General features: G+C 39.1%; 1 protein-coding gene across 6 annotated transcripts in view; it reads left to right on the top strand.

Moving 5' to 3' along the window:
- Positions 1-26,115, top strand: part of TRDMT1 (tRNA aspartic acid methyltransferase 1) — a 59,513-nt gene that overhangs the window by 5,399 nt on the left and 27,999 nt on the right. The gene's annotated exons all lie outside the window — the stretch shown is intronic.

The following is a 26,115-nucleotide window of genomic DNA, read 5'->3' as shown; positions in this document are numbered from 1 at the left end:
TATCTAGTCAACTATTGGGACAGCCTTAAAAGCAAAACGTCTTGCCCTCCCAAATAATTTTGAAAGGTCTTTCAAGGTGTTGGTTTTGAGTTTTAGCCACATAATACTTATTCATATTTAGTAAGAGTTACCCAGCCTTAATATTTTCTGTTAAAAGGATAGGCCTGTCATAGTTATTCATTTTCTGAATCTCTTTTGTCTTTATTTCTCAATGACTTATATTCCAGCTTGGGATTCTACCAAACTACTTTGTGATTTGGTGTGCTTATAACTGAATGGGATAAGTACATTATGATGAAATGTAGAGCTGAATGTCACCAGGGGTAGTTTTGAAACACCAGTTGTAAGGGGCTGAAATTTGAACTGCTTAACTTTTTTTCTTTTATATTTATCCTTTGAGGTTGTAAAGATGTCCTCTTTATGCCTATTTTCCCACAGTTATTCTTGTATGACTTACTGTCAGATTTAAAGTAAAGCAAGACAAAAATGTGTCCCGTTTAAAAATATGTATCATTTGTTGTTTGGTGTCTATGGGAGTTATTAGATTGTTTTTTCTCTGAACTTGAAATACAAGGAAGAAATATGTAGAATGAATTTTTTGTATTCAGAGAGGAGCATCCCAACTTTCCATTGGATGACAGAATTACCTTTCTTTTATGTGATGAAAAATGAATGCGTACTTCACTGCAGAGTATTTATTACAGTAAGTCCTCTACCTACAGACCTTCAAAGGTGCAAGCTTGCATTCACATGTCCAATCAGGTAAGTTAGTTCACGTCTCTGGCGTACATTGTCACATGTGTGCATCCTCTACAAGTGGTTGTGCTTTTGTGTACTTTACTGTACAGTACTGTATAGAGTACAGTAGTGCAGTATCTTTATTTCGGGCCCAGGATGTCTGGAAGCAAGTGTGGAAGCAAGCGTAAAAGCAGCGGTGTTGTAGCTGGTACTGCTAAGGAGCGCCGAGCGATAACAATGGAAACTGTACTGTAAGATTAAAAATGTTTTCTTTATTTTTTGTGTTTGTTTGTTATGTATTATTTGTGTGAAAAGTATTATAAACCTATTACAGTATGGTACCATATGGCCGATTGTGTTAGGTGGGTACGTAGGCTAACTTTGCTGGACTTATTAACAAATTAGACTTACAAGTGTGCTCTCGGAATGGAACTCGTTCGTATGTAGCGGACTTACGGTACTATATTCTACACATCAAATTACTTCTCCCATGTTAATGAATAGATGACCAGTTTACTCTGTGTTAGGACCTATCTATTGGGTTTTTTTAGGGAGCTCAATAAATAGTACCCCTCTTCTTAATTCTGAACAAAAACAGAAACAAAACAGAAGAATAAGGCAAATAGGAAATCAAAATCTATATGATTTTTATTACGAATAAAGGCTGAGTTGGAGCATGTAGCTCAGTGAGAAGGCCAAGGGGGTCAGCTCATGTGCAACCAGAGAAGTCGGCAGCTTACCTTCCGGGCACAGCTGGAGAAGCAAGCAGAATGTGTGTTCCCTGTGGGTAGCGCATTCCCAAGAGGAGGGGGGTTCTGAGCAGCCCTGGCCAGTTTATTCTTCCCAAATTAGCCAGTTAGAGAAGTCAACTAAGAAGTCCACTGAAGAGAGCAAAAGGATAGGATAGGGGAGGAGTTTAGAGTGAATAGAAACCACTCACTTGGAGGAAACAGCAGTAAATGCCTCCCATTTTACATGAACTTTGCCGACTGCTTTTAGGAATCCTTCAGGTATTATAGTTTTTAAAAATTTTGCAAATCATTCTTTTTAATATTTGATACTTCAACTCTTTCTGGCAGTCATTTGGTAGTGTCCAATCATTTGAAATTGGATAGCTTGTTTTTACAGCAGCTTGGTCTTAAGTCATTGTTATTTGGCTCCATGGGAGAGTAACAGTGGACAGTGTTTATGTAGGAGCGGCCCAAGGAGAGGCCTCTCATTAGGAGCGCAGTTCTGTCGTCAGAAGGGCTTCCTAGCTGCGTGGCCTTGGGGAAGAATGAAGCTTTCGGTGCCTCAGTGTCCTCTTCTTTAAGAGGATAATAATAACACCTACCTCGAAGGGGAATTGTGAGGATTATGAATGCATAAAAATAAAGCAGTAAATAGAGCTTGGAACACAGGAAGTGCTCAGTCAACGTGGGCCACTATTCTCAGAAGTCATAACGTTATTATATGTTGTTAAGAATGGCCTTTAGAAGAACCTGATTATTAAATGTTTGAAGTTGTCAAAGAGCTTTCAGACTAGATTTGAATTATACAGGAATAAGTTGGTGAAGGAAAGAATCATTTACAGCTACTATAGATGATACGGAATGAAAATGAAGAGTAAAAGAGAAGGGCATTGAAGAGAGTGGAATATTCCGTTTTGCCCTGTTGACTCCCTAGGAAGCTTACCTTCTCTACTAGAGAACAGATTTCCTAGCCTGGATCCACTTCATGTTCGTTTTCGTGGCACCTGTCCCAGTGTTTTCTGAAATACTCTGTGTGTTTCTCTGAGTGATAAAATTAATGCCATTATTTAGGAATAAGACAGGTCTGCCACATACTAGCTGTCTAAATATTGGAAAATTATTCAACTTTCTGGGCCCAGGTACCCTGTATGTGAGATGGATATAATACCTCCTCATAGGGTATTATGAATGTAAAATGAAACAGTTGATGAATGAAAAATAATGTGGGTACTCAGTAAATCTTAGTTCCTTTTCTTATTCCCACATTAATTGTAACTAGCTTTTTTCTCGTAGTTGTGTTGGATTCCCTTATTGATAAAATTGGGATAACAATACTAACTTTATAGGCTTGTTAGGATTTAATGAAACAATGTATACATAGAGCTAGTATAGTTCCTGGTACATAATATATAAATAGTACTGATGATGTTACTTAGGAAGTTGAACATTTTCATATGCTTGTTATTTGTGTTAATTTTGTGGCTTGTGTATGTTTCCATTGGTATATTCTTTTTTATAATTGGCGTTTGTGGTTCAATTTTGTTATGATATTTTTACCAAGCAGGATTTTGAAGGATGATTGGGAGTTTTCCAGAGAGTAAAAAAGGGAAAGTATGTACCAGACAAAAGGAGAATTCTGTACAGACACACAGGCATGAAATAGCATGGTCTATGTGGATACATACAAGTATTAAGATATTATTGCAATATAAATGCTCCAAGACAGTAGAAGGTGTTTACAGGCTACCAAATCATGAAATGCCATGTATAACCTGATAAGGTGCTTGGATTTTTATCTTCTAAGTCTGATTAGTGAAGGAAGGTTAATGAACCTGTTGGGGTTATGTTCTAGAAATTTTACCCTATGACCACAGGAGGGGTGAGGCGATTAGAGGCAAGGTGGTCAGTTAGGAGGTGATTGTTGAGAGATGATGAATGTAGGCAGAGCCAATAAATGGAGAAGACTTTTACTCACAAGATATACAAGATCTGAAAGGCAGCAAAACCTGGTAGTTATTGGGATGTTAGGTACCCAGATTTCTGACTTGGATGATTTAACAGATGGTACAGTCAAGGTTGGGGAGAAATAATAGGTTCCATTTCAGAGTTACAGAGTTTGAGTTTTCCTTGGGACCCATGGAAATTGTGCATTTTGGGCTGAGGGAGAGAGGACTGGAGACGGGGATTTATTTCTCTGTATATGCAAGTGTACAGAGAAGAGGACCAACAAGATGGAACACCGAGGGTGCTGTTTTTTTGTGGCTAGGTAGATAAATACAGGAAGTCCCCTACATACGAACGAGTTCGGTTCCTAGAGCATGTTCGTTAAGTCCAACAAAGTTAGCCTAGTACCCAACTAACACAATCGGCTATATAGTACTATAATAGGTTTATAATACTTTTCACACAAATAATACACAAAGAACAAATGCAAAGATAAAGAAAACATTTTTAATCTTACAGTACAGTTTCCATTGTTATCGCTTGGCGCTTCCTAGCAGTATCAGCTACATCACCTCTGCTTTTATGCTTGCTTCCGGACATCCTGGGCTTGAAATAAAGATACTGCACTACTGTACTCTATACAGTGCTGTACAGTAAAGTACACAGAAGCACACCCACTTACAGAAGATGCACGTACATGACAGTGTACGCCAGACACGTGAACTAACTTACGTGATCGGACATGCGAATGCACAGTCACATGTTTGAAGGTTCGCAACTTGAGGATTTGTGTGTAGGGGACTTACTGTAATAGTCAAGGAGAGAAACTGAGCAGGAAAATTAGAGAGCAAGAAGTAGAACCAAGAGAACATTGTGCCATGAAAATAGAGAGAGGAGGGGATCTAAGGACTGATCGGATAATACCAGCCAAGTGAAGTAAGGATTAAAATGAGTTCTCGGATTCGTTTTGCCACTTCCTGGCTGATATCCTGTGCACCAGTCTTCTGAGGAATTAATCGGTGTGCCTTGATGGTTAAGTAAGTTCAGAAAACTTCTCATGACTTTGGCCCTTGAATCATTCTCAGGACGCATTAATGTATCCCAGATGTTGAGAAGCCCTGCAAAAAAGACGCTGTTTGGCTTAAAACAGCACTTCCTCACACATATGAGCAGGGTGTTCTTTTTTTTTTTTTCAGCGAGAAAGGGGAGCACCGTTAGCACCCTGTGTAATAGCATTCCTCAGCTGTCTTGGGAAATGCCTGATGGGCAACAAGAGGGCACCGATGGGGGGAGATGCCGGTGAATGAGAAGGGCTAGGGCTGTCTGATTATATCGACAGCTTTGACTAAGTCTAAAGTAAGCTTCTCTGTAGTTTTTCTACGTGGCGGGATGTGTTAGTGTTCCCGTTATCCCTGTTTTGTTGTAAAGACGTGCAAAACTGAGCTCTTGTTCTCCTTACTCCTCCCAAACGTGCCCCCCTTGCGGCCTTCCTCATCCCAGTGACAGGCGTCCCCCTTCTTCCAGGGGCCCAGCCCTAGGTCTTGGAGTCATCTCTGTGTCTTCTCTTTCACTCACATCAGCAAATTCCATAGGCTCTACGTTCAAGCCGTATTTATAATTCCATCCTTCCTCTCCGTCTTCACCTGTACCACCCCATCTCTGTCCTGTTTCATCAGTCTCCTGGGCCCTGAGCTGCGTGTTCAGTGTCACCCCCGATTCTCCTGCTCTTGCTTCATCCCGAAACACTGCCAGGGGGTCGGGGCTTGGCTCTCATCCTCAGGATGCTCAGTTTCTCTGCCGTGTCTGCACTCAGATGAAGCACCAGGCTGTGGACCTGGGATCTAGGTGCTCCAGCAGCTGTCTGGAGGGGTTGGATACCATGACTCTAAGTGGAGAGGAAGGGAGGGTCATACGTGTGAAACAGTAGGGGGGAAAAATACACACACACACACACACACACACACACACACACACCTAGTTCCTAAAATCCTTGTAATTTCCTCAGTGATAAGAGCACTAGGGGCATCTTTTGTTCTAATATTTGGTCTTTGACTCTGGTTCCTGACACAGAGCTCCTAAATCTCTTAGAATTCCCTGGGTGACAGGAATGTCTTTTGTACTAACGAGATGGCTCTTGTTGGGCTCCTGGGTGGCTTCAGAATGGGAACTGGCCACCAGAAAGATCAAGTGATAATTAGAAGCTTGGAACTTTCAGTCCTACCCCCATCCTCTGGGAAAGAGAAAGGGGCTGGAGATTATCACTGACTGATCATGTTTCCATGATAAAGCTTCCATAAAAATCCTAAACGTATAGGGTTTGTAGACTTCTGGGTTGGTGAAGGTGTCCACGTGCTGGGAGGCCTGTGCACCCCAATCCGTGAGAACAGAAGCTCCGGCACTCGGGACCCTTCCAGAACTTGCCCTACGGATCTCTTCATCTGGCTGTTTATCATCCGTATCCTTTAAAATATCCTTTATTATATAATAAACTGGTAAACGTTAAGTAAGTGTTTCCCTGGGTTTTATGAGATGTTCTAGAAATGATCAAATCCAAGGAGGGGGGTCATGGGGACCTCTGATTTGCAGTTAAGTTGGATAGAAGTTGTGGTTAACCTGGGGATTTCCTATTTGAAACTGGTGTCTGAAGTGAGGCAGTCCTGTGGGGCTGAGCCCGGAACTGGTGGGGTCTGAAGCTGTCTTCAGGCAGATACTGTCAGAATTGAATTGAGCTGTAGGCATCCAGCTGGTGTCACAGAGAACTGCTTCGTGTAGGGAAAAAACACATCTTGTGTCAGAAGTGTTGTGAGTGTGGTCGTAGTCTGCGACTAGAGGGGACACAGGAGTACTGTTCCTGGACACCCTCATGGGGTGACTAGACCACAAAGAGAGAGGCTGAGGGAGGGCTCAGCAGAGGCATCGCCTCGCCTTCCTCCCCCACCCGTGTCCCCACCCAAGTGCAGATGGGCGCGTGGGACGTGCTGCTTGGGCCACGTTGCGTCTTCGCTGCAGGGCTTCTGTCCCCTGTGATGCGTCCCTCCCCCAAGACAGCCTGTCTTACCCAGGCCTTCTGAGAGTGCGGTTGGCTGGGCTTTCTTGTGAAGCTGTGACATTTAGTAAAGCGCTGCCTTTTGTTTGCTTTCCCTCCTTCCCTTCCTCACTACCTTCACTTTTGCTACTTTGAGGTTTTACCTCCCAGAAAAAGCATTTGAAGCCAGACTTTGCCTTGGGTTCTTTTTCAGGAAACCTGACAATTATTGCAGTCGCCTTTTTACTGGTCTCCTTGCTTCTGCTCTATCACCTCTAGTTTATTTTCAACACAGTGGTCAGCGTGATCCTTCAGAAATATGTCCCAGAGGGCTTCCCTGGTGGCGCAGTGGTTGAGAGTCTGCCTGCTGATGCAGGGGACACGGGTTCGTGCCCTGGTCCGGGAAGATCCCACATGCCGCAGAGCAGCTGGGCCCGTGAGCCATGGCCGCTGAGCCTGTGCGTCCGGAGCCTGTGCTCCGCAACGGGAGAGGCCACAGCAGTGAGAGGCCCGCGTACCGCAAAAAAAAAAAAAAAAGTCACAGAAGTCACTTCTCTGATTAAAACTTCTGAGAGGTGTCTCATTTCACTCAGTAAAAGCCAGAGTCCTTAACCCATAGCCCTCCTTGATCTGGAGCCAGCCCCGTTCTCTTTGCCCGCATCCCCTGCACCTCTCCCTGCTCACTCCATTCCAGGCTTGCCCACCAGCTGAGTCAGTCTGAGCAGCTCTAACAGAGTACCAGAGACTGGGTGGTTCATAAACAACGGAAATTAATTTCTCACAGTTCTGAAGGCTGGGAAGTTCAAGATCCTGGTGGCAGCATGGTTGAATTCTGGTGAGGGCCCTCTTCCAGGTTGCGGAGTGCTGCCTTCTCATCATGTCCTCACTTGGCGGGGAGCAGAGGGGAAGCAAGCTGTCTCATGACTTTTTAAGGGCACTAATCCTGTTCATGAGGGCTCCACCCTCATTCACCTCCTAATTCTAATGATGTCCCAAAGGCCCCACCTCCTAATACCATCACATTGGGAGGTAAAGTTTCAACACATGGATTTTCAGGGGACATAAACATTCAGTCCCTAATACCAGTCTCTTGCTGTTTCTCCTACAATACAAGCATGCTCCCATCTCTGGACCTTTGCAGTATCTCTTCCTTCTGTTCTAGAAAGTTCTCTCATATCTGCCAAACCTGCTCCCTCGTTTTCTTCAAGTTGCTGCTAGTGAGACATTCTCTAACCAACATATATAAAAATTGAACCAGTTCCTTCTCCCACACTGTCTGGCTTAACTCTGCTTAATTTTTCCCATAGTACTGTTCATTGTTAGGCATATTATATACTTACATACTTATTTATTTGTTGTTTTGCCCCCACACTAGAATATAAGTTCCATAGTAGGATAGATTTTGTCTAGAACATCACTTACGCGTATTTGTTGAATGAATGAATAAATGAACAGGGGTCATGTTTGCTATGAAATATGTATAGCTTGAAGTAGACACCATTATACTGTGACAAGCTTAAGCTTAGTTATTAAGTCTGAATCATAAAGGTCTCTCTCTCTTTTTTTTTTTTTTTGGATGAGCTCAGTCAGCATTTCCCAAAGTTGGTCCATGGGTAGTGTTTTGAGGGATAATAGGTGTTATGCAGGACACAGAACAAATGTATATATGTGTGTGTGTGTATGTTTGTGTGTTGGAGAGTGGCCAAACAAGTAGAATCATGAAAGTTTTTTGTATGCATAATTATATGTGAAATTTTAATAGATAATAGAGATTTTTTTCTGTACCACATGATAAAACATTTCTCAAAATAATCACATCTATTGAGAATAAGTTGGTTTTAACTCAATGTAGAATTTTAATCGTGTGTTAATAATGAGATATGGTGAAAATAATGAAGTTCAAGTGTTTTATTTTTATCCTTTTATTCCTGTCAAGAAATGTTACCTCTTTGTATGGAAAGTTGAAAGGAAGTTGATTTGTATGACAGCAAATCTATAAGTGATTACAGAATGATTATTATCATAAAGGTGTATGTGTTTAATGTTACATGTAGAATTTGGTATTTGTTGGTATCTAGAGCCTTCTTAGGATTGCTGTTGGCTTTTTGCTTTGCTCTTGGAAAATTATGAGGAATATTTCTAAAACGTGCTCTTCAGAAATAGTGCCAATCAGCTTTCATCCTGCTTAAAAGCTAAAAAAAAAAAAGAAAAAAAACATACATCTCAGTTTTGGAAAATAGGTAGATTGTATGTTGAGATTAAAAAAATACTATAAATACCATTAGTTTACCTGGTTCAATAGTTGCTTTTACTTTTATCCACTAGTTATTTTCATTCTGGGACTTTTAATCACCACAAACCTAGCAAAAAACCTTGGACTAAAGTAAAACAACTCTAGGGCTTCCCTGGTGGCACAGTGGTTGAGAGTCCGCCTGCCGATGCAGGGGACACGGGTTCGTGCGCCGGTCCGGGAAGATCCCACATGCCGCGGAGCGGCTGGGCCCGTGAGCCATGGCTGCTGAGCCTGCGGGTCCGGAGCCTCTGCTCCGCAATGGGAGAGGCCACAGCAGTGAGAGGCCCGCGTACCGCAAAAAAAAAAAAAAAAAAAGTAAAACAACTCTATTAGAGAGTTAATCATAACAGTTCTTAAGCATCTCTTAGTGATTTTTGTTCAAACTTAATAGCGAATTTAATAATCCCTTTGTACTCAGTGAATGAGACTTACTTTAAGCAACAAATGCCAGAGCCTTTTAACACGTATACGACCCTCATAGACTCTGGCATGTGCCTTAATTATAGGTGAATTTCGGTCCAAAAAGAATCCATAATTCAAAGGCTTTACAGTTACACAATTCTAGTTAGAAGTACTTCAAACTTTAATAGATCAAATAAGAGATACTAAATAAGTAATTTTACCTTATTTCAATTTTTTTCCTAAAATCCCTGAGATTCAGATGGTAATAAAGTTCCAGAGTAATTTCTCTGTTTCTTCAGAAGGCATTTTATTTTTGTGGCCTCATTTTACTTTTGTGGTTATTATTTGCTGAGTTGATTGTTAAAAAAAAAAAAAATGTTGTGGATTTTTGCTTACTACTGATCATTTATCTCTGCTTTACTCTCCATCCAATGAGATTTCCTCCAGTTAATTTTGAACTGTCAGAATGTTGGTGACCATGCTTGAGGGGAAAAGATGTGAATCTATAATTTTACAGATTTTTTTGTGGGTTGGCATTTCAGTATCTGGCTAGGGAAACATACTTAAAATCCAGAGGTCTGTTTCTAATACGAGATTCTTTTGCATTTCTCCCATGATTGTAACAACAAAGGGCTTGTGATTTCATTATTTAAAATAAAAACAAAACCAAAACCCAAACATATATACATATGCCCTTAAAGACATATTTGTCATAAGACACATTTGTCTTACGACATATTTGTCTTCAATGCAATATATTCATTTTTCCCCCAAAAGTTATAGTACTCCAAAAAGAGGATGTGACCTTATATTTTAGTTCTCATGAAGGATCTTCATATTCCTCAACTACTGTATTTTGAACAGCAAAGTAATAAAATGCTGCTTGGATAAGTTACATTAGCCTGAAAAAACGTAATACCAGTTTAGGATGCTTGTTGAGGTCACTTGATGGAATTGATGAAAAATCATACAGCTGAATTTAGAGGTAATTTTTGGGAGGATGACCTTACCATTACAGGTATTAGATACCATTGTAAACAGACCTTCTAGAAATTACATTAGAAAGCAATACAGTACAGGGTTACTTTGTGGAGATCACAAATAGCTAGTGGGTATTTGTGGTTGGCATAAAATTTCCAGGGACATTATCATGCATGAATTCAAAAAATGCTGGATCTTAAGTAACTCTGAACAGAAGTTGATGTGCTTTTGAAAACTGTGTTAGATAACTTGAAAAGTGGCTTTATGGATGATAAAGACCATGATTTCAAAGATGCATATAGAATAAAATGGTTTCATGAAATTTGAGTGGAAAAAGTAATAGTTCTAAATGAACATAATAGGACTGTTATTTAAAATATGTTTATATAATGAAATTAATAAATTATATAATATGAAGTCATTTCCTTTCATTGTCTATATAATGGAAATGGCTGTACATCTAATTTTGGATATTCTCATGTGGAAAATGGGCAACTGGCTTTTACGCTAGTTGTCTTATATTCGGGCACGTACGTACAGTATATGTGTGTGTGTAATGTGGATGAGTGTGGACACAGAAATAGGTCGGGGAGGATGCACATTGTCCTGCTGTCAGCATGAGCTCCCGGGAGTGGAGTGGGGATGGTGGTCTTGCTGTCCTACGAGCACCAAGAGCATTCCTGTTTCAGTGCGGTTGCACTTGCTGCTCCCTTGCCTGGGATGCTGTGCCCCACACAGACACACGCCTAGTCCTTCGTGTTTACTCTAATGGCATCTTCTCAGGGCTTCCCTGGCCAGTATCCAAAACTGCACCCTCTGCCCTGCCTCCCTGTACCCCTTTCTGTTTGATTTTTACCCTCAGCACTAATTACTGCCCATCGTACTATCTGTTTTACTTGTTTATGTTTTTAATTGCCTCCCTTTCTAAAACATAAGCTCTATAAGGTTGGGATGTTTTGTGTCGGAATTTTGTTTTGTGTGTGTAAGGATTTGTTTGTTTTGTTCTATTTTGTTCACTGTTGTATCCCTGGCATCAAGAATAGTGCTTGCACAGAGCAGATGCTCAATTAATATTTGTTGAATGAGTGAATAAGTTATAGGGTATGAGCATTTTAAAGATTGATGATATTGTCAAGTTCCTTTTTAAAAGGACATACCAGTTAAATCTCATAGTGTTTGTGTGACCATAAATATGCCAATATAGTATTTAAGACTATAGAATTTACTAGGTGAAATTGTTATTTTAATTTTTTGATTACTAGTGAAGTTGAATATTTAAAAAATATCATTTTGAAGGACTTCCCTGGTGGTCTGGTGGTTAAGACTCTGGGCTCCCAATGGAGGGGGCATGGGTTCGACCCCTGGTTGGGGAACTAAGATCCCACATGCCACATGGTGTGCCCCCCCAAAAAAAAATCATTTTTACATTTAGTGCTCTTTTTATTTTTAACTGTATCTATAATACATTTATTAAAAATTGGGAAGTACTGAAAACATACTCATTTATTCATTCAGGACATAATTATTGACTGGTTTCTGTGTCAGTTACTGTGCTGTGTGATGGGGATACATATAGACATGCCGTATTCTTTCCTCCAGAGATTATGGTCTGCCCAAGTACTGATGCTACACAAATGAAGAAGAAAATTTAAAAATAAAAATCATATGTGATGTTCATGCAGGGATAAACCCTGCTGAGGATTTAGATGATATGTTTTCAGTCTGCATTCTGCATGTGTCCATGAACATTAAATTATAGCTTTCTTTTTTCACTTAGAATATCTTGAATTTTTCCTTGCCATTAAATGTACTTTTGTAAACTTGTTTTTTTTTTTTTGCGGTATGCAGGCCTCTCACGGTTGTGGCCTCTCCCATTGCGGAGCACAGGCTCCGGATGCACAGGCTCAGCGGCCATGGCTCACGGGCCCAGCCGCTCCGCGGCATGTGGGATCTTCCCGGACCGGGGCACGAACCCGTGTCCCCTACATTGGCAGGCAGACCCTCAACCACTGCGCTACCAGGGAAGCCTGTAAACTTGGTTTTTAATGGTTGTGTGACATTCCATTTTATGGAATTTCCACAAATAGGTTGCTTGTAATTTTCACTATTATAAATAAAATAACATTTATGCTTTATGTGAATCTTTTCTCTACATCTCTGTATTGCCTTATATATTAGTTTTCTATTGCTGCTATAACAATTTACCATAAACTTAGTGGCTTAAAGCAACACAAATATATTATCTTACAGTGCTGGAGGTCAGCTGTCTTAAAATCAAGGTGTTGCCGGGGCTGGTTCCTTCTGAAGGCCATAGGAGAGAATCTGTTTCCTGGCCTTCTCCAGTGTCTTTGGGTCACCCTACAGGTGGCTTATGACCCCTTCCTGCATCTTCAAAGCCAGAAGTGTAGCATCTTCGCATCTTTCTCTCTGACCTCTGCTTCCCTCATCACATCTCCTTCTCTGACTCTAACCCTCCTCCATCCTTCTTGTGATTACATCAAGCCTATCATCTTAAGCCAGGATAATCTCCTCTTTTCAATACGATCCTTAGTCATATCTGCAAAGTCCCCATTGCCATGTAAGGTAACATTTCACAGGCTTCAGGGGTTAGGATGTGGACGTCTTTGAGGGGTCGGTATTCTGCCTGCCATATCTTAGGATATGTGCCCAAAGATAAGATTGGTAAGTCCAAAGCAATTTTTAACACTTTGGATACATACTGTCAAACTACTCCTAAAACACTGAATCCTCACTTGATGTTCATATCTGTAGTGAGAATTCCTATCACACCTGGTTTTTCTTAGCATTTGATATTCTTACTTTTGATAATAATAATAGCAAATGTTTACTGAGTGATTACTATATGGCCAGCACAAATGTAAGAGCTTCATAGGTATTAATTAATTTAATCCTTAGAAGACTATGACGTAGATACTTTATTATCTCTGTTTTACAGGTAAAGACACTGAGGCATAAGGAGGTCAAGGAACTTGTCTAAGTCACACAGTTGGAAATGGTGGAGCTAAAATTCAAACACAGGCAGAGAAAGAGCTAACTAGTTAGATATCCATATTCTAAATTGTTCTTTCTCGGGACACGTGAACAGACGCACACGTGTGCACACACACACACACACTTTGAATAAAAGATCTCTGTAGGGTGTGCCTGTGACAGCCTTGATTTAAAAAAAACAATGATAGATAATATTTGTCGACTACTATGTGACTTAGTGGAAAAAGGTTTGCATATACTAGCCAGGAGGAGTATGGAGGAGGAAAATGAGGAATGAAGTAATTGAAGTGCATTTTCCTTTGAGGTCTTAGGACCAGCTTGTACTTTCTGGGCTAGTGCAGAATTCTGAAACTTAATTCTTCATTTAGAAGTGCCTATAGCAGAAATTCAGGATAGGGTTTAAAACTTCATAAAGTTTATAATGATGAAAAATACAGTATAAGCTTTCAAGGAGGGTTTACTATAAAGTAAAGAGGAGCTCAATGGCAGGAGAGACGTTTCTAGTTTAATCTTAGGGATCTTTATGATCGATAACATAATTATATTTTTACAAGTCTTTTTTTTTCATTCACAACTAACTAGGTACTGATGCTTATATCACTTGTCATTTTTTCATTGACTTTGTCAGAATGACTATGTCAGAAATTGTCATCTTTTAAATTAGGAGAAAGCATCACTAAAAACGTTTCAACATTTTATAGTGATGAACCATTCATAGATGTTCATCTACTCACAGCAAATTTATATAAAATAGTCTTCATTGTTTAAACCTGTAATAGGCTGGATTACATGTGTTTATTTAGATAAATGTGTTTTTAAACATGGTTGTGCCCTTAATTTAAGAGCTTAAGGTGAAGGTCTTAAATGTCATGAGAAAAATGGAGAAGACAGTTTTCTATCCCTTGAATTCTATTAAGTATTTAAATAGGTAGCTTTCAACTCATATTTTGGGCCATGTGCTAATTCTTGTTGATCTCTAAAAAAACTATGTCCATGTAGTTTAATTCTTATTGTTTTCTATTCTTTTGACTATTGTGTTGATGGGACAAAATAATGCATTGAGTTACAACTGTTTGCTGGCGCACACCTCTACCATCAAGATACAGCTCCTGTCAACATTTGCTGTTTTTCTTAACGTGCATACATATACATATACTTTATACTTACTTCGCTTAGGATGATAATCTCTATGTCCATCCATGTTGCTGCAAATGGCATTATTTTGTTCTTTTTTTTTTTAACATCTTTATTGGGGTATAATTGCTTTACAATGATGTGTTAGTTTCTGCTTTATAACAAAGTGAATCAGTTATACATATACATATGTTCCCATATCTCTTCCTCTTGCATCTCCCTCCCTCCCACCCCCCCATCCCACCCCTCCAGGCAGTCACAAAGCACCGAGCCGATATCCCTGTGCCATGTGGCTGCTTCCCACTAGCTATCTACCTTACGTTTGGTAGTTATATATGTCCATGCCTCTCTCTCGCCCTGTCACAGCTCACCCTTCCCCCTCCCCATATCCTCAAGTCCGTTCTCCAGTAGGTCTGTGTCTTTATTCCTATCTTACCCCTAGGTTCTTCATGACATTTTTTTTCTTAAATTCCATATATGTGTGTTAGCATACGGTATTTGTCTTTCTCTTTCTGACTTACTTCACTCTGTATGACAGACTCTAGGTCTATCCACCTCATTACAAATAGCTCAATTGTTCTTTTTTATGGCTCAGTAGTATTCCATTGTATATATGTATCACATCTTCTTTATCCAATCATCTGTCGATGGACATTTACATTGTTTCCATATCTTGGCTGTTCTGAATAGTGCTGCTGTGAACATAGGGGTGCATGTATCTTTTTAAGTTATAGTTTTGTCTGGGTATATGCCCAGGAGGGGGATTGTTGGATCATATGGCAACTCTATTTTTAGTTTTTTGAGGACCCTCCACACTGTTTTCCATAATGGCTGCACCAACTTACATTCCCACCAACATTGTAGGAGGGTTCCCTTTTCTCCACTCCCTCTCCAGCATTTATTATTTGTAGACTTTTTAATGATGGCCATTCTGACTGGTGAGGTGATACTTCACTGTAGTTTTGATGTGCATTTCTCTAATAATTAGTGATGTTGAGCATCTTTTCATGTGCCTGTTGGCCATCTGTATGTCTTCTTTAGAGAAATGTCTATTTAGTTCTGCCCATTTTTGATTGGTTTTTTTTTTTCGTTGCTGTTGTTGAGTTGTATGAGCTGTTTGTATATTTTGGAAATTAAGCCCTTGTCAGTCGCATCATTTGCACGTATTTTCTCCCATTCTCTAGGTTGTTTTAGGTTCATTTTGTTTATGGTTTACTTTGCTGTGCAAAAGGTTCTAAGTTTCATTAGGTCCCATTTGTTTATTTTTGTTTTTATTTCTGTTGCATTGGGAGACTGACCTAAGAAAACATTGATACGATTTATGTCAGAGAATGTTTTCCCTATGTTCTCTTCTAGGAGTTTTATGGTGTCATGTCTTAACGTTTAAGCCTTTAAGCCATTTTGAGTTTATTTTTGTGTATAGTGTGAGGGTGTGTTCTAACTTTATTGATTTACATGAGGCTGTCCAACTTTCCCAATACTGTTTATTGAAGAGACTTCCCCGTTGTATTATATTCTTGACTCCTTTGTTGAAGATTAATTGTCCGTATGTGTGTGGGTTTATTTCTGGGCTCTCTATTCTGTTCCGTTGATCCATATGTCTGTTTTTGTGCCAGTACCATGCCATTTTGATTACCATAGCTTTATAGTATTGTCTGAAGTCTGGGAGGGTTATACCTCTTGCTTTGTTCTTTTTCTTCAGGATTGCTTTGGCAGTTCTGGTTCCATATAAATTTTAGGGTTGTTTGTTCTAGTTATGTGAAAAATGTTATGGGTAATTTGATAGGGATTGCCTTAAATCTGTAGATTGCTTTGGGTAGTATGGCCATTTCAACAATATGAATTCTTCCAATCCAAGAGCATGGGATATCTTTCCATTTCTTTGTATCATCTTCAGTCTCCTTTGTTAATGTTTTATAGTTTTCAGCATATAAGTCTTTCACCTCCTTGGTCAGGTTTATTCCTAAGTTTTTTGTTTTTGTTTCTTTTTTGGTGTGTGTGTGTGTGTGTGTGTGTGTGTGTGTGTGATTTTAAAAGGGACTGTTTTTTTTTACATTCCCTTTCTGATATTTCATTGTTAGTGTAAAGAAATGTAACCAATTTTGTGATTTTTGAAATGCAAGAATCTTTAAAAAGAAACAAGTAATATACTTTGGTAATTATTTTAAACTCAGAATCCTTGCATGTCTGTTTTTGCTTAATACTTTTATTCTTAATTAAACTATCACTTTGAATGAAAAGAAATAGACATTAGATGTATTCAACTGATCTTCCATTTCACAACTAGATGTCAGTGTTAACATATCTGATTAGATGTTTCAGATGTGATTATAATGAGGTAATTCAAGAATTACTCACCTATATGAGATACAGTTCACCAAAAAAAAAATAAGGAAAAGAAGAAAAAAAGCTACTTATTTCAAAGTAGGCCAGTTAATTTTATATTTACATTTTAAAATATTGATTTTCTTCCCCACCTTAGCTATCCATGAACAATTAAACTGTTTGATGCATTTGGTTAGGAAAGGCAGGTAGCGTGTGAACTTGTACCTTTTTACTACTACCAACCAGATGTTCTCCCCTTCAACTTTTCCAGAAAGTGTGATCAGAAAAAGAAGGAAAATAACCATTATTCAAAGGTGGTGTGTGTTTGTGTGTGTGTGTGTGTGTGTGTGTGTGTTTCTTGCTCACTTTAATAAGAAACATATTTAAGAGCAAGAATTATGCATGTATTTTCAGTGACATTTCTTTTTTGTTTTTTGGGTTTTTTTTTGTATTTTCTCTATCACTTATTATTTTTTAAAAAAATTATTTTATTTTTTATACAGCAGGTTCTTATTAGTTATCTATTTTATGCACATTAGTGTATACATGTCAATCCCAATCTCCAAATTCATCCCCCCCGCCACTTTTCCCCCTTGTTGTCCATATGTTTGTTCTCTAAATCTGTCTCTATTTCTGCCTTGCAAACCCGTTCATCTGTACCATTTTTCTAGATTCCACATATATGTGTTAATATATGATATTTGTTTTTCTCTTTCTGACTTCACTCTGTATGACAGTCTCTAGGTCCATCCACATCTCTACAAATGATCCAATTTCGTTCCTTTATATGGCTGAGTAATATTCCATTGTATATATGTATGACATCTTCTTTATCCATTTGTCTGTTGATGGGCATTTAGGTTGCTTCTATGACCTGGCTGTTGTAAATAGAGCTGCAGTGAACATTGGGGTGCATGTGTCTTTTTGAATTATGGTTTTCTCAGGGTATATGCCCAGCAGTGGGATTGCTGGGGCATATGGTAGTTCTATTTTTAGTTTTTTAAGGAACGTCCATACTGTTCTCCACAGTGACTGTATCAATTTACATTCCGACCAACAGCGCAAGAGGGTTCCCTTTTCTCCACACCCTCTCCAGCATTTGCTGTTTGTAGATTTTCTGATGATGCCCATTCTAACTGGTGTGAGCTGATACCTCATTGTAGTTTTGATTTTCATTTCTCTAATAATTAGTGATGTTGAGCAGCTTTTCATGTGCCTCTTGGCCATCTGTATGTCTTCTTTGGAGAAATGTCTATTTAGGTCTTCTGCCTAAGTTTTGAGTTTATTTTTGTGTATAGTGTTAGAGAGTGTTCTAATTTCATTCTTTGACATGTAGCTGTCCAGTTTTCACAGAACCGCTTAATGAAGAGACTGTCTTTTCTCCATTGTATATCCTTGCCTCCTTTCTCATAGATTAGTTGACCATAGGTGCGTGAGTTATCTCTGGGCTTTCTATCCTGTTCTATTGATCTATATTTCTGTTTTTGTGCCAGTACTATACTGTCTTGATTACTGTAGCTTTGTAGTATAGTCTGAAGTCAGGGAGTCTGATTCCTCCAGCTCTGTTTTTTTTTCCTTAAGATTGCTTTGGCTATTCAGGGTCTTTTGTGTCTCCATACAAATTTTAAGACTTTTTTTGTTCCACTTCTATAAAAAAAATGCTATTGGTAATTTGATAGGGATTGCATTGAATCTGTAGATTGCTTTGGGTAGGAAAGTCATTTGCACATTATTGATTTTTCCAGTCGAAGAACATGGTATATCTCTCCATCTGTTTATATCATCTTTGATTTCTTTCATCAGTGTCTTACAGTATTCTGAGTACAGGTCTTTTACCTCCTTAGGTAAGTTTATTCCTAGGTAATTTATTCTTTTCATTGCAATGGTGAATGGGATTGTTTCCTTCATTTCTCTTTCTGATCTTTCATTGTTAGTGTATAGGAATGCAAGAGATTTCTGTGCATTAATTTTGTATACTGCAACTTTACCAAATTCATTGATTAGCTTTAGTAGTTTTCTGGTAGCATCTTTAGGATTCTCTATGTATAGTATCATGTCATCTGCAAACAGTGACAGTTTTACTTCTTCATTTCCAATTTAGATTCCTTTTATGTCTTTTTCTTCTCTGATTACCATGGCTAGGACTTCCAAAACTATGTTGAATAATAGTGGCGAGAGTGGATGTCCTTGTCTTGTTCCCGATCTTAGAGGAAATGCTTTCAGTTTTTCACCATTGAGAATGATGTTTGCTGTGGGTTTGTCATATATGGCCTTTATTATGTTGAGGTAGGTTCCCTCTATGCCAACTTTCTGGAGTGTTTTTATCATAAATGGGTGTTGAATTTTGTCAAAAGCTTTTTCTGCATCTATTGAGATGATCATATGGCTTTTATTCTTCAATTTGTTAATATGATATATCATATTGATTGACTTGCATATATGGAAGAATCCTTGCATCCCTGGGATAAATCCCACTTGATCATGAGGTATGATCCTTTTAATGTGTTGTTGGATTCTGTTTGCTAGTATTTTGTTGAGAATTTTTGCATCTATATTCATCAGTGATATTGGTCTCTAATTTTCTTTTTTTTGTAGTACCTTTGTCTGGTTTTGGTATTAGGGTGATGGCAGCCTCATAGAATGAGTTTGGGAGTGTTCCTTCCTCTGCAGTGTTTTGGAAGAGTTTGAGAAGGATGGGTGTTAGCTCTTCTCTAAATGTTTGATAGAATTCACCTGTGAAGCCATCTGTTCCTGGACTTTTGTTTGTTGGAAGATTTTTAATCACAGTTTCAATGTCATTACTTGTGATTGGCCCGTTCATGTTTTCTGTTTCTTCCTGGTTCAGTGTTGGAAGGTTATACCTTTCTAAGAACGTGTTCATTTCTTCCAGGTTGTCCATTTTATTGGCATAGAGTCACTTGTAGTAGTCTCTTATGATGCTTTGTATTTCTGTGGTGTCTGTTGTAACTTCTCCTTTTTCATTTATAATTTTATTGATTTGAGTCCTCTCCCTCTTTTTCTTGATCAGTCTGGCTAAAGGTTTATCAATTTTGTTTACCTCCTCAAATAAACAGCTTTTAGTTTTATTGATCTTTGCTATTGTTTTCTTTGTTTCTATTTCATTTATTTCTGCTCTGATCTTTATGATTTCTTTCCTTCTACTAACTTTGGGTTTTGTTTGTTCTTTCTCTAGTTCCTTTAGGTGTAAGGGTAGATTTTTTATTTGAGATTTTTCTTGTTTGCTGAGGTAGGATTGTATTCCTATAAACTTCCCTCATAGAACTGCTTTTGTTGCATCCCATAGGTTTTGGATTGTCGTGTTTTCATTGTCATTTGTCTCTAGGTATTTTTTGATTTCCTCTTTGATTTCTTCAGTGATCTCTTGGTTATTTAGTAACATATTGTTTAGCCTCCATGTGTTCGTGTTTTTTACGTTTTTCACCTGTAATTTATTTCTAATCTCATAGCACTGTCATTGGAAAAGATGCATGATATGATTTCAATTTTCTTAAATTTACCAAGGCTTGATTTGTGACCCAAGATGTGATCTATCCTGGAGAATGTTCCATGTGCACTTGAGAAGAAAGTGTAATATTGCTGTTTTTAGATGGAATGTCCTATAAATATCAATTAAATCTGTTTGGTCTATTGTGTTATTTAAAGCTTGTGTTTCCTTATTAATTTTTTGTCTGGATGATCTGTCCATTGGTGTAAGTGAGGTGTTAAAGTCCCCCACTATTATTGTGTTACTGTTGATTTCCTGTTTTATGGCTATTAGCATTTGCCTTATGTATTGAGGCGCTTCTATGTTGGGTGCATATATATTTATAATTGTTATATCTTCTTCTTGGATTGATCTCTTGATCATTATGTAGTGTCCTTCATTGTCTCTTGTAACATTCTTTATTTTAAAGTCTATTTTATCTGATATGAGGATTGCTACTCCAGCTTTCTTTTAATTTCCATTTGCATGGAATATCTTTTTCCATCCCCTCACTTTCAGTCTGTATGTGTCCCTAGGTCTGAAGTGGGTCCTTGTAGACAACATATATACGGGTTTTGTTTTTGTATCCACTCAGCGAACCTGTGTCTTTTGGTTGGAACATTTAATCCATTCACATTTCAGGTAATTATCAATATATATGTTCCTATTACCATTTTATTAATTGTTCTGGGTTTGTTTTTGTAGGTCCTTTTCTTCCCTTGTGTTTCCCCACTTACAGAAGTTCCTTTAGCATTTGCTGTAAAGCTGGTTTGGTGGTGCTGAATTCTCTTAGCTTTTGCTTGTCTGTAAAGCTTTTGATTTCTCCATGGAATCTGAATGAGATCCTGGCCAGGTAGAGTAATCTTGGTTGTAGGTTCTTCCCTTCCATCACTTTAAATATATCATGCCACTCCCTTCTGGCTTGTAGAGTTTCTGCTGAGAAATCAGCTGTTAACCTTATGGGAGTTCCCCTGTATGTTATTTGTCATTTTTCCTTTGTTGCTTTTAATAATTTTTCTTTGTCTTTAATTTTTGTCAATTTGATTGCTACGTGTCTCGGTGTTTCTCCTTGGGTTTATCCTGCCTGGGACTCTCTGCACTTCCTGGACTTGGGTGGCTATTTCCTTTCCCATGTTAGGGAAGTTTTTGACTATAATCTCTTCAAATATTTTCTCGGGTCCTTTTTCTCTCTCTTCTTCTGGGACCCCTATAATGCAAATGTTGGTGAGTTTAATGTTGTCCCAGAGGTCTCTTAGGCTGTCTTCAATTCTTTTCATTCTTTTTTCTTTATTCTGTTCTGTAGCAGTGAATTCCACCATTCTGTCTTACAGGTCACTTATCCATTCTTCTGCCTCAATTATTCTTTTTTTTTAACATTTTTAACATTTATTTATTTATTTTTGGGTATGTTGGGTCTTTGTTGCTGCACGTGGGCTTTCTCTAGTTGTGGCGAACGGGGGCTACCTACTCTTCATTGCGGTGTGCAGGCTTCTCATTGAGGTGGCTTCTCTTGTTGTGGAGTATTGGCTCTAAGTGCACGGGCTTCAGTAGTCATGGCACACGGGCTCAGTAGTTATGGCTTGCAGGCTCTAGAGCACAGGCTCAGTAGTTGTGGCGCATGAGCTTCGTTGCTCTGTGGCATGTGGAATCTTCCTGGACCAGGACTTGAACCTGTGTCCCCTGCATTGGCAGGTGGATTCTTAACCACTGTGCCATCAGGGAGGTCCCTGCCTCAATTATTCTGCTATTGATCCCTTCTAGTGTATTTTTCATTTCAGTTATTGTATTGTTCATCTCTGTTTGTTTGTTCTTTAATTCTTCTAGGTCTTTGTTAAACATTTCTTGCATCTTCTCAATCTTTACCTCTATTCTTTTTCTGAGGTCCTGGATCATCGTCACTATCATTATTCTCAATTCTTTTTCTGGAAGGCTGCCTATCTCCACTTCATTTAGTTGTTTTTCTGGGGTTTTATCTTGTTCATTCATCTGGTACATAGCCCTGTGCCTTTTCATTTTGTCTATCTTTCTGTGACTGTGGTTTTCATTCCACAGGCTGAAGAATTGTAGTTCTTCTTGCTTCTGCTCTCTGCCTTCTGGTGGATGAGGCTATCTAAGAGGCTTTTGAAAGCTTCCTGATGGGAGGGACTGGTGGTGGGTAGAGCTGGGTGTTGCTCTGGTGGGCAGAGCTCAGTAAAACTTTAATAGCTTGTCTGTTGATGGGTGGGGCTGGGTGGGGCTGGGTTCCCTACCTGTTGGTTGTTTGGCCTGAGGCGGCCCAGCACTGGAGCCTACCTGGCTCTTTGGTGGGGCAAATGGTGGACTCTGGGGGGGCTCACACCAAGGAGTACTTCCCAGAGTAGTACTTGTCCCCACGGTGAGCCACAGGCACCCCTGCCTCTGCAGGAGACCCTCCAACACTAGCAGGTACGTCTGGTTTAGTTTCCTATGGGGTCACTACTTCTTCCCCCTGTGTCCTGATGCACACATTACTTTGGGTGTGCCCTCCAAGAGTGGAGTCTCTGTTTCCCCCAGTCCTGTTGAAGTCCTGCAGTCAAATCCCGCTAGCCTTCAAAGTCTGATTCTCTGGGAATTGCTCCTCCCGTTGCCGGACCCCCCAGGTTGGGAAGCCTGATGTGGGGCTCAGAACCTTCATTCCAGTGGGTGGACTTCTGTGGTATAATTGTTCTCCAGTTTGTAAGTCGTCCACCCAGCGGTTATGCAATTTTATTTTATCGTGATTGCGCCCCTCCTACCGTCTCACTGCAGTTTCTCCTTTGTCTTTGGATGTGGGGTATCTTTTTTGTGAGTTCCAGTGTCTTCCTGTCGATGATTGCTCAGCTGTTAGTTGTGATTCCAGTGCTCTTGCAAGAGGGGATGAGCACACATTCTTCTACTATGCCATCTTGAACCAATCTTCATTTTCCATGACATTTCTAGCATTTCACCTAGAAGTCTCTCTTGACATAATTAAATCTGCTGGTTTTTAGTTTAGATCGCATATAAATGGGAGTATGATACCCCTTAAACTTTCCTTGTAGATCTAATCTGACAATCCTTTAAAATCATTTATGTTGCATTTCTTTTTTCTACTTTTTTAAATTTTTATTTATTTATTTATTTATTTTTGACTGTGTTGGGTCTTCGTTTCTGTGCGAGGGCTTTCGTCTAGTTGCGGCAAGTGGGGGCCACTCTTCATTGCGGTGTGTGGGCCTTTCACTATCGCGGCCTCTCCTGTTGCGGAGCACAGGCTCCAGACGTGCAGGCTCAGTAGTTGTGGCTCACGGGCCTAGTTGCTCCGCAGCATGTGGGATCTTCCCAGACCACGGCTCGAACCCGTGCCCCCTGCATTGGTAGGCAGATTCTCAACCGCTGCACCGCCAGGGAAGCCCCCAATGTTGCATTTCTCTAACTGGAATGTCTTAGTATCTATGCTTCTTGTTGATAAATATGCAGTCCAGAATAATAACTGAAATACCATGAATAAAATCCAGGTAAAGCAATAGATCAAAGTGTTGAAAACCCATCCTCTCCTTCTCCTTCCCCAGAAGATCCTGTGGATCCCATTTCCCCAATTCTCTCTCCCCTTTGAGAATTACTACTCCTGGATAGGTTAAGTGATGGAGCTCACTTAGGCAAAAATCTGTTGAATTATATTTTTTTGGTTATTTTTAGTTAAACATTTTCAAAATCTGTGTGTACAGCTTAACAAAGATTTTTGGAGGCTATAGATTTAAAGTGTACAGTAAGAAATACCAAAACAACTTGTCTTTGGAGCTCAATTTAAGATTTTGATAGAATTGAAAGGCTTGATTTTAAGAGTGTTATTTATAAGTTCAACTTTTTCCTTGGTTACACACTCATACCCCAAAACAATCTGTTTTGAAAAGGCAGGTTGAATTCGTGTCAGTAAGGGCTTAGTATGTTTATTTTTCGTCATGGAAATAACTTTTTAGGTCATGCGGTAGATCCTATTTTATAACAGTCTAAAATATGTGCAAACAGTGCACTTGTTTATTGACTTTAAAAATCTATTGTTTCCTGAGAAAGAATTTTCGGTTCATCAGTTCTTTCATCACCACATAAAGCACTCATTTGGCAGTTGAGTTTTATCAGTTTTTCTGTCTTCCAGGCACTTAATACAAGCACATAAAATTAATTATTGGTTATAGTAGAGATTTGGCACATCACTGTGGATTTTCAGTCATCCTGAAAAAGGAGAAAAATCACATCAACTAACTCCAGGCAATCCCAGCTTGCTGTATATATAACAGAAAGACAAGCATCATGCTAATTACAACATATCTTATTTAGCAGAACAGTAGAATAGTTCAGTGAAGTTATTTAATTCTGAGCTCTCTTAAAATGATTAGTAGTTGTATAGTTCTTGACCTGGATTATAAGGTTTGTGATTTTGCAAATTGATCCTTGTATACTAATTTTTTTTAGTTTGTTTAAAAACCTTGATTTATGTTTCAAGATCTCTCTGATGCCTTTGACAGAGATATAATTTAGAACTTAAATTGACTTCATACAAAGGCAAGTAAACTAGTTATTGAATTTAAACTCACTTAGAGGCAGCTGCCTATGATATTACTAACTGGACCTTGAAGTTCCAGTGACCTACATACAAGGCAGCAGGGTACCTAGAAGATAACTGATCCTAGCCCAGGGTCTTGAGCCTAGCTAGTAGTATACATGAAGTAAATATTTACTTAGACACATTCATCCCCTGTTTTCTCTCTGGCATTATCTTTTGTAGGCCTCAGTGTAGGGTTGTGATTGTTTCCTGAATGTGTGTGAGCTTCCCTCCTTGCCCCATCTTCTGAGATCTGGGTTTTATTTCCAGGTGCCTGCTGCATGAAGCCTAGCTCCTCACATCCTAATATTTTTCTTTTTCATTTTTTGATATTTGGGCTGCCTAATTTAACTATGAACAGAAATGGTTATTAAAGAAATAGCTATTTGGAGTTACTATGTAATTTTGTAACATTTTCTCTGATGATTTTCCTAAGATTTCTGAAATACATTTATTTTAAAAACTCTTCACATTTTCTACCGATTTGGGACAGGGTTTACACATAATTGGTTTGTATGTGTTTGGGGAAGAAGTGCAAAGAGGGTGATAATTGCCAAATGTGACAGCAGCTACGTTTACATGGTTGAAATTTTGACTGCCATTTAAAGACTGTGACAAAATTTTCTGAATCTGAAAGCATTATGAAAAAATACCTTTCTTTAGCAGCAAGGCAGATGGGCAGTGAAGGAAGACATGCCCTTGTAATTATTTCTCTTGCTCTTCTCACCTTCTCTCTGTCAAAATTTTTAATTTTTAGTCTGTGAGCTTTCTAGATTTGGACACCAATTAATTTTTCATCTCCTTTAAAAACTTACCTAAACTTTCAACAGGTGAATTTTGTGATATGTGAGTTGCATGTCAATAAAGCTATTTGAAAACAAAACAAAACAAATTTACGTGAAACTTAGCAAAACTTACCTAAAAGCATTTTCAGTGGTATTGGGAAGCAGCATTGTATTAATGTTAGAAGTTGAAGAACAAATGTTAGTTAATTTATTTATAAATTTCCAAGTGATGTGGCTTTTTTTTTTTTTTTTTGCGGTACGCGGGCCTCTCAGTGTTGTGGCCTCTCCCGTTGCGGAGCACAGGTTCAGGACGCGCAGGCTCAGCGGCCATGGCTCACGGGCCCAGCCGCTCCGCGGCACGTGGGATCTTCCCGGACCGGGGCACGAGCCTGTGTCCCCTGCATCGGCAGGCGGACTCTCAACCACTGCGCCACCAGGGAAGCCTAGTGATGTGGCTTTTAAGAATATATAGTAAGTCCCCTACATACGAACCTTCAAGTTGCGAACTTTCAAAGATGTGAACGTGTGTTCTCATGTCGAATCCCGTAAGTTAGTTCACGTGTCTGGCGTACATTGTCACATGTGTGCATCCTCTACAAGTGGTTCTGCTTATGTGTACTTTACTGTACAGTACTGTATAGAGTACAGTAGTACAGTATCTTTATTTCAAGCTGAGGATGTCCTG

The sequence above is a fragment of the Aethalodelphis obliquidens genome, unplaced genomic scaffold (assembly GCF_003676395.1).
Source record: "Aethalodelphis obliquidens isolate GAN/ISIS:26980383/991018 unplaced genomic scaffold, ASM367639v1 scaffold23, whole genome shotgun sequence".
Taxonomy (NCBI): Eukaryota; Metazoa; Chordata; class Mammalia; order Artiodactyla; family Delphinidae; genus Aethalodelphis; species Aethalodelphis obliquidens.
This window is presented reverse-complemented; position numbering and strand designations above follow the sequence as displayed.